General features: G+C 32.7%; 1 protein-coding gene and 1 long non-coding RNA gene across 19 annotated transcripts in view; one reads left to right on the top strand and one right to left on the bottom strand.

Moving 5' to 3' along the window:
• Pcdh15 (protocadherin related 15) overlaps positions 1 to 22,496 on the bottom strand; it is a 1,622,160-nt gene that overhangs the window by 869,756 nt on the left and 729,908 nt on the right. The gene's annotated exons all lie outside the window — the stretch shown is intronic.
• LOC147825626 (uncharacterized) lies at positions 9,605 to 21,640 on the top strand. Its single transcript, XR_015440353.1, has 3 exons — positions 9,605 to 10,053; positions 16,659 to 16,740; positions 19,457 to 21,640. It is a non-coding gene; the product is annotated as an uncharacterized LOC147825626 (long non-coding RNA).

The raw sequence follows: 22,496 nt of genomic DNA, 5'->3' as shown, positions 1-22,496 counted from the left end.
AAAGAATCATACAGGGATTCTTTCTAAAATCTTTTCTGCAAGCAGGTAATAGAAAGAATGCAAACTACATAGTCAGAGGATTTGGCAAGCAGCCATTTTACTTCTGCTCTGCCACAGCTGCTTGAGTACCCTTAGATAATTCCTATAACCCACCCTTTGCCAGTTAGTTGTGAAATAAAATAGGAATACACGACTTCTAAAGTTCCACCTAGCTCGGTTGTTCTATGGATTTATCACCTTTAGAGAGTTCATAAACTACATGGAAGAGTACACTTGCAGACACTGAAATAAACAAACACATATTTAGGCATATAAATGAAGGCTGAGATCATATTCGGTGTCACCATATTCCCAGAACCCCAGGGAAACTGAGAAGTGTTACAAAAGAATTAAACAATAAAACTAAATTATCACTTTGAGAAAATGATAGGCATTGATTTAGAAAAAGGGGGGACAGCCCTTATCTCCAACAATTGGAATCTGCCTCTCACATTAATTTTTCCTTTTACTTCAGTTTCAGGTTTAGAAAGCTTGTGCCCCACAATGCCTCATTGTTGTCCATAACACCAAACCCAAGGCCTTTGCGTATATCCAGCCTTGTCTGGTCCTCATTTGTTATCTCTCCACTGTCATACCCCTCAGCAGATAATTCGTACTAGATCCATCCTGAAACCAATTGTCTCCTGCTAAGATGACACTGTTAGTTACCCATGCAATTATGAAACTCCTTTCCTTCTTCTATCATTTGCTTCCTTATCCCTGGTCTTTCCTTGACATGCTACTCCGATGACCCCACCCCACTTCAGTGCAAATATTTTATTCTATCCTTTCTCAAATCCATTCCCATCAAGAGGACTGAATATCCTCCTTTAGCTCTTAACAGTTGTTAGGCAATGTGTTTATCAGTATCCTTAGTGTTGCAAATACTGCCTCCTTCTCTCTCCCATTCAGTGAAAGAGTCCATGTTGCATCGAGATTGACAGCTATCAAAAGGTAATGACGAAGCCAATAGTGAGGATGGTAGTGTTGTTTGACAACTACTGTTATTGGATGGCTGCTTGGGCATCATATACTGCATTTGGGTCTTGCGTTAAAGCCAGCTAGTTTGATCCTAAGTTTCTGTAACTTGTCTATTCAATACATTTACATGTCTAGTAAACATTCGTTATAGTTAAATAAAAAAGCTCATTTTACAACACCTTATTTAAATAATTGAAAAGTAATGACAGTTCAGGAGTAACAAAAAGAAATGTTAGCATGAATAACATTGTGCTTGTTCAGCAGAACTAAAGAGAAAATACTACAGATACATATGGAGATTTTTCATTCCTATCATGTTGTGATAAATTCATGATATTATTTTTGAAGTTTTTTTCTCCCAATTATTCACATTATTCAGCATCTCTGAAAATACACTATATAGAAATCTGCAAGCACCACAGGAGTCACATAAATATCTCTTGCATTTTTCTGTTGCCTTAAGGTTCCTCAAATGTTATGTTTTCACTGAACTTCTCTCATCTATGACCTAAAAGCCATATACAACATTTTTTAATTTGTTTTTTGGTACTGGGGATCAAACTCGGGACCTTGCACTTGCAAGGCAGGCACTGGAACCACTAAGCTAAATCCCCAGCCCTTCAGCTAAAATTCTTAAAGTTGATACCTATAACATCATTTATCATGTGTGTGTGTATATATATATATATATATATATATATATATATATATAAAAATTAAGTTCATTGGTACATTTTAGGTATACAATACAGTTACATTCATCATTGGGATCTTGTATCTTTACATGATGTATCTTGGTTCTTATTTTTTCTCCCGTTCCCCTGTCCTTCCATCACCCCCTCCACCCTTCCCTATTTACAAAGACTTTGTTTCCATTTTTTCCTTTTCTCATATTTTTTTCTGTGGTAATCAATATGGAAATACCTCCAAAAACTAGGATTAGAGGTCCCATTTGACCCAACTATTCCCCTGCTGGGTATTTTCCCAAAAGAATTAAAAGAATCATACCACAAAGATATATGCATACCCATGTTTATAGCAGCACAGTTTTTAATAGCTAAAAGTTGGAAACATTCCAATTTCCCATCAACTGGAGACAGGGTAAAGAAGATGTGGTTTTTCTATAAAATGTAGTACTACTCAGACATGAAGAATGAGCAACTAGAGACATTTATAGCTAAATAGATGCAAACTGAGGCCATGCTCTTAAGTGAAATAAATAGGACACACATGTGTAAATACCAAATAGTTTCCCTGCTGTGAAAAACTAAAAGTATAAATAAGGTTCAAAATGTATAATTGATAATGTGAAATAGGAAGTAAAGGTCTAAAGGAGTAGGGGAAGTGGGAGGAGTAGGGGAAAGGAAATAAGGGAAAAGAAAAAATATATAAATATATTTTAAAAGGTACAAACTTGGACTTTACATTTGTTACTGTTGAATTTATTTACATAAGTCTCTCTTCTTACAATTATTAAAAGATTTGGAGCAAACATTTTAACAATTTTCTAGAAAATATCTTAATCTTAACAATACAGTGAAGAATTTCCAAGTGGGGATCTAAGAACTGGATGAGATGGATTAAAACCAAGGTAGGTGAGTTGAGCATAAGAGAATGTTTTAGTACTGAAGATATTTACAAATTTCAAACGGGACCACTAAGAATGTAAGGGTGAAGCAAGATACTAATGTCATGAATATAGGAAGAAATCTTGCAGTCCAGACTAACAAATAGAATCTGATAAATTATTTGCAGCTGGAAACCTTAAAATTCCCACCCACAAAGTAAAGTGGAATGGTAGCATAACATCTTGCACAAAGTCAATGCTGAGGTTCATATCTGAAACGTCTTGCGAAACTCGCATGTTTTCAAAGCAGGGGCTTTTGGGAAGTGATTGGATCATAGGACTTTAGATCCATCCACAGGTGAGTTTAGCAGCTCAATGTTCTATTAGGAGGTGGAGCCTAGTCAGAATAATGGGGACACAGATGGCAAGACCTAGAAAGGTAATATCTCCCTTCTCCACCTTTTCCCTCCACCTCAGTTCCCCCCCACAGCCCGCCCTTCCACCATGAAGTGCCCGCCTTGTAGCCAGTCCATCATGGAACTCTAACTCTCAGCCAAAAGAATCCTGTCCTCCTTTAAGTTGTAAGTGTGGGGTATTTTGTCTTGTCATTGAGGAAGTTACTAAGTCAGCTTTCAGGTGTAAATTCTGTAAATTTCAGAAGTATGACAGGTTGATACTGAATTACTAGCATCCTGATTATCCTGGCAGAAGTAAATTCCCTCTAGGGGTAGATACTGATCTCTTAAGAGTAAAATTATCTTTATAACATTTTCAGACATCAATCTCCCCTACATACATCCTTCAAGATAATCTCCATTTCAGGTTCTGCTTTATAGGGAACCCCAATTACATTTATTGGTGACAAAAATGGCCTTAAAATTGACATAAACATGGAATTCTAGTGCTAGTGTACTCGCTGTCCTGTCAGAAATCAGAATCTCATCACTCTTTGCTGGTGGGTTACAGAAAACACGTTGAATAAAATAACATATGGTTATAAACCTTTCCCTAGTGGTATTGAACTAGCACAGGTTACCAGTTGAAGACATGCTGTAGGAGGTAGGTTACATGAAGTGTATGGTTATGTGAATGAAGTAAGTATAAGAACAGTAAATTAGATGGTTGTTCTTGGGGCATTTATTTTGAGAAACACAATAATCACCTAAAATGATTATGTATTCATTAAAGACTAAAGACAAAGTGTGATAGTTTCCTACTAGTATAAAAAGAAGAGCTCATCTCCTACAGACAGAAGGTATAAAAATTTAAGCACCAGGGATTAGATTTGCTTTTAATACTCCAGAACCCCAGTGGACTTAACATTTGAAACTTAGTTTGGTATGTCAAATTCAGGACTCTTAACCTGGAAAGATGAAACTTTGTGACCTAGTATGGAAATGCATTTTAATTCCTCAGATTAACTAGATCATCAGAGCCTGCAAAAGCAGTGCAACTATCATTCTTATCTAATGATCCAAAAAATGTAATTTCTCTGTATCAGACTTTGGTGAGCAATTAGTTCCTAAATAGTAGTTAAGTAGAATATAAAATATGTATGTTTATATGATAATATTAATCAGAGTCACAAGATACTTCATGTTAAGAGTTACAAAGTAACATCCATAGAAACAGATAATGGTGGATTTGTAGCACTAGTCCCTCAGGGCAAAAACTTATTGAACAGAATGAAAGATGAACTTGCAAGCAGAATATGTAATGTATTTTTTAACTCTCTGGCTAGGTTTTTATTTCTTTAAAAGATGTTTAAAATATATCCTGTAACATTTCTCAGGATATGGGGACTAAGGTTATAATAGAATCTAATTTATTCTTATATTGGTGAATATTATGACTTAGGGAAACCCAGAATCCTTTGTAAAAGCTCTATGGATTCCCAACACAGACAATAAAATTCAATTATCCAGGTTTCTTAAGGAATAGGACATTAATATGCAACCTGGGTCCACAAATATCACGCATTAATTAAGAGGAGACATCAATAAAAAATAGTAAGAGAAAGCAGGTTCTGTAGAGAATCCATTCTGCTGAAGGTGACATCAGAAGTATCCATCTTTGGGATGCAGTTGTAACAAAATTCTATAATTCAGTGCCCAAAGGTAGCAAGCGATGACAGCTCTATCCCTCAGTAATAGTTTTTTTCTGCATAAATGAGTTAGTGTTAAATAACTACTTGTAATTCTGAGCACTGACGCACACAATCCTTCTCTTACTTTGGCAGTATGTACCTTGAATTCTTTAGGAAAAAGATTTTTGTATGTATAGATTTCTATTTTTGGTTGTTTGCTCCTCAGCTCAGAGTAAACACTTGATAATCTGTTATCCAATTTTGTAATCAATAAACATATGTGGCTATTTAAATGAAATTAGATCAAATTAAATGAAATTACAAGCTCATTTATTTAGTCACACTGCACACATTTTAATAGCCACACATAACTAAAAGGAAGTACATCAAATAATGCAGAGATGGAATATGTCTATCACTGAGGAAATTTTATTGGAGAAGGCTGCTCTAAAGCTTAGTCAACTTGAGCAAGACATAAGATATAGGTGGTTGCACTTACATTACAGAACCCTTTTTTAATGGATTAACTGGTTCTAACATTTTCACGTTATGACATTAATAACTTGTGACAGTACATTCAGCTTTCACTCTCTTCCATCTGATTACGATAGTATGAGAGCTCACTTCATTTCTGAGTAACAAAAAATTTTTGTTAGCACTCCTTACCAACACTGAAGTCTTTCTCCCAGATGCCTCCACAAAATGGTATTGAATTCCGTTAGTAAAATCTAAAGACTGGCATATTTACTCTTCCTTTTCAGAAAATATGTTCAGCATTATGTTACAGTATTCATTCTAATTCATTGATACCTGAAATGTAGTCTGTAAGGTGAGCATTTATCATTTGACCCTGGTTACCATATATTTTTCCTTCTTTTGATAAGAATATTCCAAATTTAAATACCTTCCTACAATATATACAATTATTATGTTTTTATCAAAAAAAGGAGCATCCATTCATCCTCCCCTAACTTTGTGCTTGGCTTGATAAACAAGTTAATTAATTGGATTACCATTAAAATTTACCACAAAAAGCAAAACCAGAGTGAACTCTACATAGCAAGTACTGAAACATATGAGTGGTTATCAAAATATACAGTGAATGTATACTTTTAAAAATTGATATTATAATTAAAGACACATTACCAATAATTATGGGATAAGTGTATTTGAAGTAAGGAGGAGTATTTGAAAGGGGGATTAATGTCAATTTGTCTTTTAGAACAATAACATTTTTAATTTAAATATTCCCTATATTTTGTAAAGACTCCTCATATACTCATTAGTTCCACTTCCCTAGAGTCCTAGAACTTTCTTCATTTGGTCTTTCCCAAAATTTGACTATTTAATCTTCCTTCCAAATGTATATCCTACTACAATATTGCCCCTAATATAGCCATTTGGTTTATGGGGAAATAATTAGTGCTGGGAAGAGGTTGATAACATATGTTATGTATATGTACTCACTCCCCACAATGAATGCAATCATTATATACTGCAAACATTTACTAATGAAGACAAAAATTCTAAAAATAAAATACATTTTTGGAAATGTTTCAAACTACATGTTTTTGATCTCACCTTCTTGTTCTTTGCTTTAGTAACTTCACATACTGTTGATACTTGTAATAGCCCAGATGGTTAATCTGAATTCAAGAGCCTAGGAATGATTTAATCATCAAGGTTCTGACTGCTCTTGCCAGGATATTGTTTTAAACTCCCTTATGATTGATAACTTTATTTGAAGTTAAATGTCCATCTATTTTTGCTATGAGAGATGTTGGCAAAGAGATAGGAGGAAGAAGAACTTCTATTTAAATAGGTTTGACCGGGCCAGGGATTTAGGTCAGTAGTTCTGCTGCCTGCCTCACAATCTCAAGGTCCCAAGTTCAATCCCTGGTACCAAAAAATAAATAAATAAATAAATAGGTTTGACCTTGTCAAAAATGTTGGACCTTTTCACAGAAATCAAGTTGTCAAAGTGATCAATTTGGAGAAAAATATAATTCAATATTATTCACTCCTATTTTGTGTTTCAGGATGTGATTTGGTACAATGTGTATGTTAGACATTTGATATATAAATTGTTCTCCCAATTCTTTTGAGGATTATTGTCATAAAATGAATTTTTCTAAACCTGATGGTTTAAGCCAGTCAGGACTGAATAATTCTATTATAGATTTATTTTTTGTAAGCAAATCTTACCAATACACTTCAATTGGTTAAGCAATGTGTCAACCCCAAAGGGGCTCAGAGTTTTAACAAAATTGCCAATGTTGAAAAACGTATTTTCTTAATTGCAAATTAGGCATAATTATAAACATTGCTCTATTGATCTTTAAACTCACCTGACAGAAGACAAAGTTATCTTAAATTCATGCCTCTATCTAAAAATGTTTTCAAAATATACCTTCAATTAACTAACATGTAGAATGGTCAGTATCTCCACTGAATATAAATTAATAAGTGAAAAGGATCTCTATGTGTAAATTCAGGAAAAGTCATCTCTGAAAATTTTTGCTATTGTACTACATTGCAAATGGAGGAAGACTGAATTCATATGTTATTTGGTGGAATTAAGGGTCAAAATATAAAAGCTGCTTTGAAGGTCAGCCAACACAATAAAACATCTACTAGGAAAACCACCAGGCTCCACACAAAAAGTTTTCATTTTCTTTGTTTTAAAACATATTTGAATAGTACAGGAAATAGAAGTTTGAGAGCCTGACATAAATAAAATATATAACATTATATTAATAAAATTTTATATAAATTAAAATAGTTACTTTTTATTTTTAAATGATAATATGTTTGCTTATTGATGTTACTTGTGATAATCAGATACATTTATACAGTGAATAATGGTCAAATCAAGGCCAGAATTTAATGACGATTCACTCACATTCTAAAACTGAAACAACTTAATGAGATATTAAACATACACTCTGCAGCACATTTTATTCTTTGTAATGTCTATGGTTAAGCCAATGTTCTTATAATTAAAGAATTACTCCCTGAATAAATTATTCAAACATTCTTTGTATTATAGCTACATTCAGAATGTACAGTAAAATTATAGCTTGGAAATATCATCGTACAATGTTATCTTAAAGGGGGAGTCAATATTTAAATGAATCATGGATTATAAATGAAATATAAAGATATATAGATGTTTAATTTTCCTGATCTGCAGAGTTTTTCCTTAATAAATTAAAACTGTGCTCACTTGTACATGTAGACTATCAAAAATATAAATGCAAGATCTGAATTTCCTATCTTCACAAATCAGACACAACTAGCATCCATGTTCCTGTCATTTGACTGATAGTATCTTACTAGATTTTATCATTTATCACTCATCTGCAGAGACAGTCCCACCTTCCAATCTCTTTTGGTGTCATATTGGGTAGAAGATATATTTCAGTCTCTTAACTAATATTGCTTGGAAGGTAACAAGAATAATTGTCATATTGCCATGTGGAGATATGATGCATCCAGATCCTCTCCATTTGTCTATAAATATGGTAAAATCAGTGCCACCAAGCCAATAATTTTCCCTTCTCAATCATGACAAACATCATTTTTCCAGGATTGTTGTTTTGTTCCAAGCTGTTTTAATTTTTTTTTTACTTTCAAAAATGCCAAGTAACTATCTTGTAATTCTACCAAATAATCTAAGGAAAAAAATCTAGCAGTATCATACTATCGTTAAAAACTGATGTCTTATGAAGTCAGTTTCAGAACTACTTAAGACTCTAATCTTATCTCTTACAGTCTGTTGCTTATCACCCGCTGGTTAACACTTCATAAAAATCAAGTCTAGATGAACTGCATTCCTTACAGTCTTATAAATAAATTACTGTCATACTCATTAAAGACAGTAAAAACAGTAAGGGGTTACTAAAAACTGACAGATTCAAGTCTAGAATAAATGAAATCATTTGTGGCTATTTTAGCCCAAAAACAAAAACAATGACAAAGCATCTCCCAAATTTAAAATATGCATTTCATCAAGTACACACACACACACACACACACACACACACACAGAACCATAATTTACAAACACATATTTCTAAATTAATATTAAATAAAAGCTATGTTTAGCAAATACCATATACTTAAGCTCACCAATGGTTAGATATCACAGAATGTATTACCTACTCAGCCTCTGAGACCATTATTTTCATTTAAATTCCACTAGTAGGCAAAATCTAAATGTCAAAACTTAGCACAGTGTTTAATGAGTGGATAAATATTAGAAACTGCAGCTCTTGAAATCTTAGGTAAGTCATTATTAGGGGCTTACTACTTTCAGTACCTGACATTTACCTGCTTTTTTCATATTAGTTTTATTTCTTATTAAATATCCTCCTGGTTTAAAAATAATCTATGTAATAAAGAAGAAAAAAGGTGCTTTTATTTGAGGTTTACTTGATAAAAAGCACCACTTTTGTAATATGCCTTCTAAAGCAGTTTGAGTGCATTATATCATATTATTGAACCCTGACTGCAATTGAACAGAAAAAATTGTAATCCAATCATGCAGGAAATATACAGATGTTGTTACTGTCTACTAAAAAACACATCATTTATTACAAAGTATGTGAGACAGAAAAATGCCTCAAAAAACTTGATAATAAGTACTTGAGAGAAAAATTTAAACTGAAGAGTAATCCTGGAAATCATTTGATTGACTATAATTTTCACATATTTATCCTAGCAAGATAAAGGATTGGAGTTTTTATTACAATTTCAGTCTATCAGCTCTTAACACAAAAAATTATTTAACCAACTAATATTTTAATACAGGGGCCTGATTTGTCAAATTAGTTCATAAATCTGACTCTTCTTGGCACAGTGAGATTTAGAATTACAATCCATTTATTTATGTGTGCAACCATGCTATTAAGAAACCATTCAACAAACAGAAAACACTAGCAGGTCATACCTATAAATCTCAAATGTCACTTTACTTTGTAATTAATTAAATATTAGAGTAACAGTTTTCTACCAGTATTTTGTAAAGCATTTGCAAGGGGATAAATAGCAATAGCAGTATGAATGTGGGGGTGAGGGAGGAGCTTCTTAGTAGAGACAGTTCATGAGAGAATACCACAAAGAAATCTTCAGGTTCAGTGCAGGTTAAAGGGGACAACAACAAAAATAAAGTAGAAAATAATCCTAGGAGTAACATTCCCTGGAAGAAATGAACAGATTTTGTTACTTCTTAGGTTTGGGTTGTTAGTTTGCATTGTTTGTTTTCTATGCCCTTTAGATTTGGAGTAGGGGAGGCAGAGTGTGCATGTAAGCAGCAAGGGACAGCAAAGCAAAATGGAGACAGTGTGAGTCAAGGGACCTCCGCAGGAAGAAAGAACAAGTAAGTGGAGCAAGGATATTTTAAGTGAAATTTTTAAAATTTAAAAAAGTGGGTATGCTTTATACACTATAAATGTAAATCATCTTTTAGTCTTTTTATTCAAACTTCATATCAAATTCTGATTAATATATTTGATTTATTTTAGCTGATGAGTGATGAAAACACACTTGGATAAAAAGCATAAATAGTGAATCTGTTCATGTTGAAGATTTGGTAATTTTGTTCAATATCTGCTAGAAACCTATTACTATTTCCATGGACTTCCACAGCTATTGTTACTTTGAATATGTATCATTGTACACTGATTTTGTGGAAGCAACATGAAATTTTAAAAAATCAATATATATTATTGCATACTTTAATAAAGTTTGCAAGATCAGGTTGCAATTTTATTTATACTTTAGTTTCTAGTTCATGAGTTTTTCTGTAATTTTGGAATAATATTTGGTTGGCAAATTATTGTGAACTAATACTACATTTTCCTTGAAATTAAGATATATGTAGGTGCATTACTGAAATTTATTTAAATGTAATTGTAAAGGAAGTTCTCTTTTATATTTCTATATTCTTGCCATCAGGTTGACTGTCATATTACTGAATTAAAATTTAAAATCCTTGGTAATTGCAGAACAAGTAAATAGTCAGAATTATTACTATTTATAAAGAAATCCAAGACTTCAAGATTTGACTCACTTTAAAATGAAATAAGAGAATGAAAGCCTTCACAGAGCAAGTAATTGGGCAGTTCTTGTTTGAGTTGTACTGTCCCTCTCCCCCAGTGTATCTAGGGACTTTAAGGATGTTAGACACTGCTTTTTTGTAGTGAGATTTTTCCTCTTACTTCATAATGCAACCACTAATCCATGAGAAACAAGGAATGCTAATATCATTTTAAGTAGCAGAAGTATAAAGTAATAGGCTTCATTGGACATCCCTAAAGCCAGATCCTAGGAAAGATAGCTATGATTAGGAACTACAACTCTACTTTGAGGATAAATTTACAACCTCAGCTGTCTCAGGATTATTAGTAACCAGGACCAGGATTCAGTCATAAGCATATTTAGTTGTAGGTAATATTTTTTCTATAATAGCCTTTTTGCCCTTTCTGTTGATAAAGGGCCCCTTTTCTCTCCCTCTGTGGGATGCTCTGAGTGGAATGGATAACAAGAGGCCTGTCTTCACTAGCCAAAAAGTAGGCATAATACACAGTTAGCAGAATTAAAGTGAATCCTAGTCTCTGTCCCATTATTTTGAATTGAGTGGAATAACAAGAATGCAAAAAATAGCAAATGGACTTCATTCATTCCATGGAAGGTGCTCTATCAACATTGATAATTTGTTTTGGCTACTGAAAATTCCTGAGGCTTTACTGCAGCATCTTCATATATTAATTTCACTCTCAAACGTTCTGTTAATTTTGTGAGCAAATGCCTTTCTGATTACACTGGCCAGAATTGCTTTCTGATAGTGTAAAAATCATAATTAATAGAACATATCAAGTGTATAAGAGATATCTGCACTTATATGCAGGACTAGTGCTCTACTGTGTTATGTTTGATTTCAATAATAAAATTGTAATGTTTTCCTGAAACAGTTTTCAAATAATGCTACTGTTTTCCATGTAAGATAAGTCCTTAGTGCAACATGGTACAAAACATTTCTAGAGAACACTTGATCACTTTTAAGCAATGGTACCACAAAGAGAACATTTTTAAGAAATGCCTAAGCCAGGTTTTATAGCTTATGTGTAATGGAATGTTATCAATCTGAAATCTAGTATAAATGTAGAAATGGTTGAGACACAATAAAACCACCGTTTGCTAGCCATGAGCCAACTTACTTCTGCAAAATCTATAGTATTAGAATATCAACAAAAATTTGCTCTGAAAAACACAAATGAAACCAGAAATATCTTCCTCAAGAATGAGGATTTTGAAATGCATTTTTATTTATACTTGTTGCTAGAAAACTATGAAATTTTATTACCTAATAATCAATCTGACAAAGGAGAATTATTTTCATAACATCAAGATATTTTTGGAAACATGATGAGGAAGGAAACTTCTGGAAAAAGTACTATCAAATTTCTAGTCAATGTGTGGGGCACAAAGAGGTAAGATTTGAAATGCGAATAAAAATGTGACATCTTTATACTTGTTAGCTGGACAGGCAACATAAAAACAAATTTATATCAAGTACAAGTACAAATTCCCTATGATGAATGCTATCATTATGTATATCTGAAATGTACAAATAAAGTTAATTTAAAAAGGAAATTTGAAAATATAAATTATATTTTAACAAATGCAAACAAGCCATTGTGGAGAGGCTGAATAGCTGACTAACCACAGCAGTACTGTAAGATCAAAGATAGGTGCCTGATTAGCAATAAAATTCAAAGATAGTTCTGAAACCTAAAATGCTTCAATAAAATGGGAAGTTCCCTAGAAAAGTAGCATTGTTGTAAGTCCCGAATATAGCAATGGTGAAGAAAGTAACTTGTCATTCATTTGCTGTGGCAGAAGATAAATGACACCAGGAATATGGAAAAGTTAGCTTAGATACTACTTTTTGTATCGCTCCTGGATCATCCTTTTTTTTTTTTTGTACTGGGGATTGAACTCAGGACCTTGCACCTTTGAGGCAGGTGGAGGAACCACTGAGCTAAATCCCCTACCTAGAGCATCCTCTTTTTATGTAAAACCTATCAATTTACAACATGATAAACTTGATATCTAGGCCCCATAGGCAATGTCAAACATGCTGTGTGACAGCTGCATTTCTCACAAAAAATAACACACCTATGTACATTAGTGTCAACTATACGAAGAAACTTAATAATTTCTTTGAATATAATGTCAACTTTTTATACTTTAATGTCTGTGAGGTAAAGATATAACCTATAATCAAAGCACATTTACATTAAATGTAAGTTTATTTTTCCTTAAATGTAATTATTAGATTATTTTACAGCCAATGAAAAGTAAATCAATGAAATAAAGTAATACTTAGGGAACAATCACAATACCATATATTTCAATAAATTTGCCATGAACTACTGAGCCTAGGAGGAAATATATTTTTGAAGAATATTTATCATTTTAAAAATAAACCTTATTTTTTTGTATTTGAAATACTGTATATCACTTTTTGAAATCTTTATAATTCCCACTGGATTTAAATATGGTAGTTCACTAAATATCATTACCATCTGTTTCCTTTAAAAATATCCTTTCTTCTGGAAGTAAGATGAAGGAATATTACCCATGTGAAAAAATGTTTTAAACACAAGGTTCCTTTTGAGTACCACAACAGCTGGTGCTGAGTATTTATATTTAGATAGAGAAAGCTTTATAAGGACATACTACACTACTTCAAGTAATTTAGATTTGTCACTGTGCAGAGAAAACACATTTGCCAATAGTTCAGATAAGCTTATATATCTCAGAGAAAAAGAATTTTTCAAAACAAAAGTGAGTCTTTAATCAATGCAGTTACAGAACTGATCTACAAAACAGAATCAACTAAACTTTAGAAATGTAATGGACAAGACAGATGATTTAGTCACCTACTATGCAAAGAGAAATTGATATTCTTTGAAATAAAAGTGGTAACATATATCATCAATGGAAAGATAGATTTTGAGTAAACTGTATGTTTGATCTCATAACATATTATGGAAATGCATGGAAATTTGCAGCGTTCCAGGTATTTATTTGTTTTAATCTTGCCTCCAAAAATAATTAAATTGTTTCACTTTCTGAAACTCTATGAAACTTGGTTTCTAGATCTTTAAAATTAGCTAAAATATCCCTACAGAAATATAGTGAAATGCTTGGGAATTGAAGCTCAAAATGGACCCATTGTTTTACCATCATGTATTTAGGAGCATTACTCAATTAATATATGTCAAAAGAAGTAAAATGAAAAATTAAATTATCAAATCTATTCCATTTTAAGTGGTTAAAGAAGAATCCACTAGTCATTTAGCCAGGAGTCTGGTACCTATTAGTTGATATTTCCCTTCTGGGTAATTTTTTCCCAAACTCTTCAATCCTATGATAATACAAAAAGAGCCTGACTCCTATACTGAAGCAGAGTAGGCACTATGGTCTGATTAAGTGATGGCTGCCTACTGTGGGAGGATGGTTTACCTACCCACTTCCCTAGGAGAATCTGCACTTTCCTCCAAAAGTGTTCCATTTTGAACTGTACAGCCATGAAAGTCATAGTGCTGCCCTTTCAGACCCACACTCAGCCAACCCAGATTGTATTGGAAACCTCAGGGGACTTTAAGTAAGACTAGATCCAACATTGAAGACTTAGACTTGTGTTCCTTTTGTAACAGACACAGAAAAAAGTAAAATTAATGCATACATGTAATGTACACATACTGAATTTATGACATTTATTTTGGCCCAGTTTAGTATGTTTAACAAATTTAATCAAGAACAGGAACATTTTAAGTAAATAATCTTGCACAAAAAATGCATTTATTATTTTAAAGATATATTTGGCTGTAAGTGTGCTTATATTACAAGAGAGTTAGAGTGTCTAAAGAGTTACAAAAAAATTCCTGACATGGTATGTATTGACTTTATTTGTACTAAATTAGTACACGTTTTTCTAAGTTGGATAATCATCTTCTAATTCATTATGCATATTTCAATGTCTACACGTGGAAGTGTGGGATGGGGTATCACCAATAAAATTACATAAATTAGGATTAATAAATGAGGCTCTCAAAGGTAGTGTTGTTTAAGTTTCCAAATTATCTGAAAATATTCTATCCAAATAATTACTCAATATTATCTTACAATATAACCTTCAAAATTAAGATGGAGTTATCTTCCTATATATTAGAATAAAGTATTTCATTTTCCTAGAAGTCAAATAAATGAGGATTAATAATGAGAAGAGGTTTATCCTACAGAAAACTTTGATGCTATCACCAATAGGGGAAAATTAAGACAGGTAAAATGGCAGCAGATTTTTATAACTCTGCATAGAGCAGTGGTAGAAATCCTATGGCACATGCAATGCAGCATGCTGTTGGTTGTCTTTGAAAGCTCCAAAAAGTTCACCATCCCTGATATAGAGTATAAAAAAGCTTTATACATTGCTTCTATTTCATACTTGGTTTGGTCTTGAATAATTACAAGTGGAATATAGGTGGAAGAATTAATTTAATATGGTATTGTATTTTTTCTCCTTCTGACCTTTTCTGCCTCCTCACCCCTACTATGCCACCTGCACTCTACCCTTGAATGGCTTTTCATCTGCCACACCACTGTTCAGTTCTTCTCTGAGGTAAAAGACAACCCTGACCAAGAGAAAAAATATGTCTGCATTATAGAACAGAAGAGATCAGCTACCCAGTGTGACCAAAAAAGCAGATCACAGAGCAGCAGAGAAATAAAACAAAACAAAAAGTAGAGGCAAAATAAAGTCAGTACTTTCATCTAAAAATGTCTTCCTCTTCTTTGCATTCCCCTTGGGAAATAATAATTTGTTTCAGAATTTTGGTGCTCAGAAAAATACTTTCAGTGTTTTTTTCTTTTTTTCTGATCCACAGAATCCTGCCTCCAACTCTCCCCCCTACAGTTCTACCTGGCTCTGCTGCTCAGAGTTAATATTTGAATAAAATGTATATTGGTTTTCCCTCCATCTCCTCCCTTTCTTAAGCTTCATTCTCTAGCCCCCCTAATAAGCTCTCAGAAAGGACAATGTTTAAAACGTTCCCTTTCTGAGAGATGATTAATGAATAAAACGGCAGGGTTCTTCCTTTTACACCTGTGATGGGTATTCTGGGTCACTTCTTGGTCTGAACAAATGTTCCTACAAGAACACTGATTCCTGAACATTCATTAAACTTCAAAGAGATATCTCCCAAATCTTCTGTGCAATCAACTTTAGTACTAACATAAATGTAAGTGACTGTTCATCTTTCAAGCCCCTCTGTTCCAGACTTTTTCAAACTTAGGCTGAGACAAAGTGGGTAGAGTACACTGTTCCCTGGACAATTCTCAAATGAAGATTACCCTCCATTTCTCTCTACTGGGACAGGAATCTTTTAAAGAGACATCCTATGCTTGACTCTCCATCATCATTTATCTCTTCATCACCATCTAGAGGGAGACATCAGACATTTATCCTATGATTAAAGACCTCGGAATACCTGAAGCTGGAATCAGCATTAAAGAAAATCTCGAAGGAATCCTGTATTCTCTACCTATTCATGTAACATTCACCATGACCCGCTTTTACCCTTATTCTTTTTAAATTTCTTATTTGACTTGTAATTGTTTCATCCTTGCACCTTCACTAGAACCAGAAACAGCGCCATCATCTCTCAAGTGTTTAGAAATCAGTTTATCATTTAATTCTAGAATTTGGTGTCAGAGCCACAGCAAATGAAATATTTCATTTCCCCTAAATTTTCCTTGTTGAAATTGGATGTCCTGGCACTAACAGTCTGAGTGATTTCATGCAATCCACTTCCACTTATCCAGATTCTCAAATTCATGTGTCCACTAGAATGTGTTTTCACCTTGATTCTTTATCTCCTGTCTCACAAATTACAGGGTATTTCTGCTCTTTTTTAGGACAAGATCCTGTCCTCCATTCTTAGGCAGTTACTGGGGTTCCTTGGTACATATGGAGATTTCCTACACATGCCATTCCTAGGTATGAACTATCACTTGAATTCCTTGCTTCTTTCTTCACTATCAAAAGTAATGTGTAAATGCCTGAAAATGTTCTGATATTTTCCTGTGACTTATTTTAACAGTAGAAAGTCCTGAAAGGCATTCAAGTATTTGGCCTTGCCCTATCTTTTGTGCCTTTACATTAAGATTCCTTAAGAGATTGGAGGAAAGCTGATAGGTGCAGCTCCAATAATTTTAACTAAAGACATTGTTGATGAGGCAAGAAACGATGTGCTGATGTGAGTGAACCAGTCAAGTCAACAGAGATGTCAATTTGACCATCCCAAGTGTGTGAATAAAAATTGCTTGTTATTTTATTCCACTGCCATTTGTTACATAACACTACGATAGAAATAGAAGACTGATGTATCAGTCATCTGGTGACTTTTTAATATCTGATCATCCATCCCATTTCATTGTCTACATTCCTTAAAATACAACTGAGTACTAGAAGACTGTCTCCAAATATTAGTTGAAAAAATAAAAAGCTAGGTATTGAGTAGTTATCCATCTAATTATATTAATATGCATAAACAGTGAAAAAGTTTAATGATAAAATATGTGAAGATTAAAGGAATGGTAAGTAAAATATTACTTGTTAAATTTGCAGGTATTCATACACCATTCCAGATAAACAAATTAAATTAGGAATTTATTCATAGCAAGGTGTGTTTGCATTTTTTCTTCATTATATTCATATGATAGTATGACTAATAAAATTGAAATAGACGTTTTAAAATAACAGACTACAATAAATATAATTACCTCTATTCACATAGACATGTGTATTATTCTTATTTATTTTTCTCATGCCCATAAATAAATCATTACTGGAGTATAAAAAGAAAATCCAGTTTTTTCTTTTGAGAATTTTCACAACTTAAGTTTGATCTATGCTTGAATGAATTTGCTGTAGTTTAATAATTACAATAGAAAGGTACAGAAATATTTTACCATCCAAGTGTATTACCTATATTTCTTAGACCTGTTCAGCTATAATCCCTGGAAGTTTCAGAAACATGATGCATACTTTTTTATTATTGAGGATCCTTCTTTAAAGAACATGACTATATATATATTATATATATATATATTATATATATATATATTCAGTATCCCTGAATATATCAAAACAATAAATACCTCAAGCTTTTCCTATGAATTTATGTAGAACTTTTAAATTATTTGTCTATCTATTCATCTAGCAATCCATCATATTTTTTCTCTTTCTTTCTTTCTTTCTTTCTTTCTTTCTTTCTTTCTTTTCTTTCCTTCTTTTCATCTATATCTATTTTATTTAAACCAGAAATTATGTTTCTGATATTAAGAACTATTGACCATAAATACCAAAATTTATTTTATCAAGCTTTAATTGAAGTAAAAATAATAAATACTGAGAACAATGAAATCTTCCATTGTTGTTAGATCTTTTTTCTTTCTTTTCTTTTTTGTTTTACACTCCTAAGCTCTTAGAAATAACTCTCCATTGTGGATTCTCTATATATTCAAATATATTGAGTGGCCACACTTAGGCTACAATATGTTCTTTTATCTCAACCTCCTTATAGTACTATAAAAATCAGTTGATTTCTGAGATTATTGAAAGTAAAAGTTGTCTTTTCATTTGTCTTCATTTTATGATTTAAAATGTCTGAAACAAAATTGTCTAAAGGAATGATTTCCTTGTTCTCACCAGTAAGTCGGGAGTATGTTAGGAGATATTCTAAGGTGATCATGTCCTGGAGGAGTTCACACTTAAACCCTCAATACAGCTTTTAAATGAGTCACATAAACATACTGCCAGAAAATTAAGTTTCCACACATTAACTTTTGCACACAAGATCCATCCAAAATATAAATGTAGATAAAATATTTTCAACAATATTTTCAGAGATCTCAGGCAAGTCATATTTCAACTCTGAAAAATAATGCTGTTTATAGGAATCAAAGATAAAAAGTGTGGAAAGTAGGGCAGGGGATTTAGCTCAGTGGTTCTGCCACCTGCCTCACAAGTGCAAGGTCCTGAGTTCGATCCCCAGTACCAAAAAAAGAGTATAGAAAGTATAAATTATTTACAAGAAACACCTGTCTAGAAACACAAATCTGATTTATTTATTTAATAAATATTTATTCACTGTGCACGTCATTGCTGTTGAGAATGTATGAAAAAATAATTTTATATCAGTAATTTTCTCAAGAGAAAAATGTTTTCAAGAATATTATTTTATAGATCCTTAAATCTATATCAACAAAATGAAATGAAAAATCACAGTTTCTTATCATTAATTCTTTACTACCTGACTTTGATTTTCTTCCCTCCAGCCTCTTTCTGTCACTATCAATTCTCATTTTTTAAATATATGAGAATAAAATAAAGCATATATAGCAAATCTTCATATTCTTTTACCACTAAAAATGTGCTTTTACAATTTATACCAATTGCAATTCTCTTTGCTAATTCCTTCCAAGGTTAAATATGTAAGGATGTTCATATTACTGTGTAACATTGATGGAGTTGTTTACTGTAGATTTTTACTTTTTGAGTATCAAAGCTTAACCTCAAAAATTTCCAACAATTGGGATGGGCCTGGAGTTCAGTGGTAAAGCCTTTGCTTGCCATATGGTTCCATCATTAAATCCTTAACACACACACAAACACACCTCTAAATTAGGTATCTTTCGATTTTTTTTTTCAGTACCGGGGATCGAATTCAGGACTTTGTGATTGCAAGGCAGGCGGCGGAACCACTGAGCTAAATCCCCAGCCCCTAAATTAGGTATCTTTGAAAATTCCATCTTCAGATATAAGTCAATTTGATGTAAAAAGTAAGTCTTGATTTTCCTTTTCAAATAAATCATGACATATAATGGTTTTAAAATTTTGCCTATTTACAAACAAAACAAAAAAAAACCTCTTAAAGCATTTAGAATAAATATCTTCTAAAGACAAGGCAAAACAAAATATTTCAAAAATATTCTGCATAAAGATGAAGAGAAATTTTTACAATTTTTACAAGAATATAAATGATGAAACATGACTAAATCTATGACATACTTCCTAATGTATACTTTCTGTGACCATCATATTGATAAATATATATAAGGCATTGTACAGCTCTCTAATTAAAAAGTCCATAGTTAAATTTGACTTTTAGAATTATCTGATAATTTACTTAGTTATTCTATGGGTGAGCATTTCACAAACATAAATAGTGCTATAATAAACATCTTTGTACTTATTGTTTTCTTCCTCAGTATTTGGAATTACATCTTTTCAACATAAATGGGATATTTGAGTCAAAGGGTGTGACCATTTCTTAAGTCAGCATTGATGCCTCAAGGGTAGGGGAGTGTCTGCCTCACTGAAGCAGTGTCAATATAGACATTATTTTTCTAAACATCTTTTAACAAGTTAATTTAAAAGATGCCTTCTGTTATAAATAATTGACTTTTAGAAAATATGTCTAAGGGTTCTTGCATCATTATATGCCAGACAACATTAGTGTGAATACTCTAAAGAACTTGGCTAAATATCAGAAGATTTTAAAATATCTACTCTAGTTACGTTTGCATATACTCTTTTACAGCCAAGTCACACTGTGTCTGTTTTATTTGGAACTGTCTCTTCAACAACCAAGGATGAGGTCAGACTTAGGATGAGTCATTGTACCTACCTCTCTTGGTAGGGTAGATAAACCAATATAGGTAAAGCAGAATTAAACAGACTCAATATATTGATTTTTTGTTGAGTCCTCAGGGCATGAACCTTTTTAGCTTCTCTCATATTGGGTGCTTTGATAGTATTAGCTCTAAATTGCTGCTAGTTAGTCAACATATGGATTTTGAGAATAAATTCACCTAACAAAGAAAGTCAATGAAGAGACACATGGCAAAGTCATGATTGAACTTTATTTTCAGCTATGCTTTTAACAAGCCAGATCTATATTTTTGGGGATTTAAATTACTTAGAACAATAAGTTCTCTTTTTATTTTCTTTCAAATAAACTTGATTAGGCAGAGAGAATCGAAGGCAGAGCTTGGATTTACAGAATCATGAAAACTGGAATGGCTTAAGAAGGCAGCATTGTAGAGAGACAGTAGAGGAAGGAGAAGGGGAAGAAGGGCACTGAGCTGAAGAAAGAGGGAACAGATGAGTTGGATATTAGGTAAGGAAAGGATGGGAGGAGGGCCTGACTGCGGCATGATGAAGAAAGTAGAATTAACAAGAAAGACATGGCCTTTGAAACATGAGCAGAAAAGGAACAGGAGAAATCAAGGATGATATTCATATTTTGGATTAAAATTTTGTGTTGGTTGTCAGTAGTCATTGAAAGAAGCTCAAAAAAAGAAAGGATAGGAAGCAAGAAAGAGGGAAATGATCATGAACTTAGTTTTGTCCTTAATAAATCCAAAATACCCACAGGACAAAATGGAAATATCAAGAAATAGTTGGTGATGAATGTCTGAGCTCTGGCATGAAATTTGGAGATATTAAGGGTATAATTTGGGCCACCATCTTCAGATACAAATTAGTTAAGAACATAATAATAGCTAAAGTAATCAAAAGTAATGGGCTTACTGGAATGGAAGAATACAAAATTAAGGACACATATTTGAGAAGATGCATATGCAAGGAAAAAGTAGAATAAGAATTACCTGAAAAATTAATATCAAAGGTGTCTTAATAAATATAATTTAAAATAAATGGCAACAACAAATATAAACAGAATTTTTAAAAATCTGCAAGTAGGACCATGAAAAGTAAAAGAGAAGAAAGATTTAATTATCAGGGAATAGTCAGCAAGGACCTGAAATCTTCCATTGAATTTATCAACAAATAGGTCACTTGTGACATTGGTATGAGGAATTTCAGAGTAGTGAAGGTGGAAAGCATATAGCAACACTAACATTGAAATTGCTTTAATAATTCACTCAGTGGGTCATTGAGTTTGAAGTTGAATTTGAACTTATGATTCTAATTTTTTATAGTATCTGAATCCCTTGGAGACTTGGTAATTTTCTATGTGAGACTCCCACGAAAGCCATTCATAACCCCAATGAAGATAATAATAACTCTACAGGATGGGAGCCAACATCTCTGAAATCATGGCTGAGTTTTCTTGTAAGACCACAGAAACACTTTTAACTGTGGGTGGCTTCAAAAACATCTATAACTTAAAATTGATTTAACAATCAAGCTATTGTGTAATGTTTACAAGAATCTTTTTGATGTGACAAAAAACACTCTAAAGCATACTCTTTTGTGAATACTGAATGCTGAGCTTTATCCAAAAATCTTGTTTCTGTTTTGCCCCTTGTTAAATTTCTATCCTGTCCTTTGCTGCAAAGCTGCAGGAGAGAGAATTGCCTGATGAGTTGTGTAACACCTTATTCCTTCCTCCTGTTATGTTCTCAACATCTCTGTTCAATATTAAATTGTACTGCAGCAGAGATGAGTGTGATTGCAAGCATGGCCTCTGATGAATGACTGTGTGTGTGTGCATGTGTGTGTGTGTGTGTGTTCTAAGCAATAAATAAAGGCTTGAGGTAATGCAATAGCTGCAAATATAATTCATTAAGAATAAATTTATATATGTGTAGGTTCAAAACAAGTATTTTTAAAGAAGGAGCAACCATAATCACTGTTATATAATGACCAATTGAGATACTTCTGATATATTTTAATTAAAATTTTCAAAAAACATTACAATTTTTTAGTTGCACACTTAAATGAGC

Source organism: Heterocephalus glaber, unplaced genomic scaffold (genome assembly GCF_053883595.1).
Source record: "Heterocephalus glaber isolate CG9 unplaced genomic scaffold, H.glaber_assembly_v1.0 deba00001497, whole genome shotgun sequence".
NCBI classification, from domain to species: Eukaryota; Metazoa; Chordata; class Mammalia; order Rodentia; family Bathyergidae; genus Heterocephalus; species Heterocephalus glaber.
This window is presented reverse-complemented; position numbering and strand designations above follow the sequence as displayed.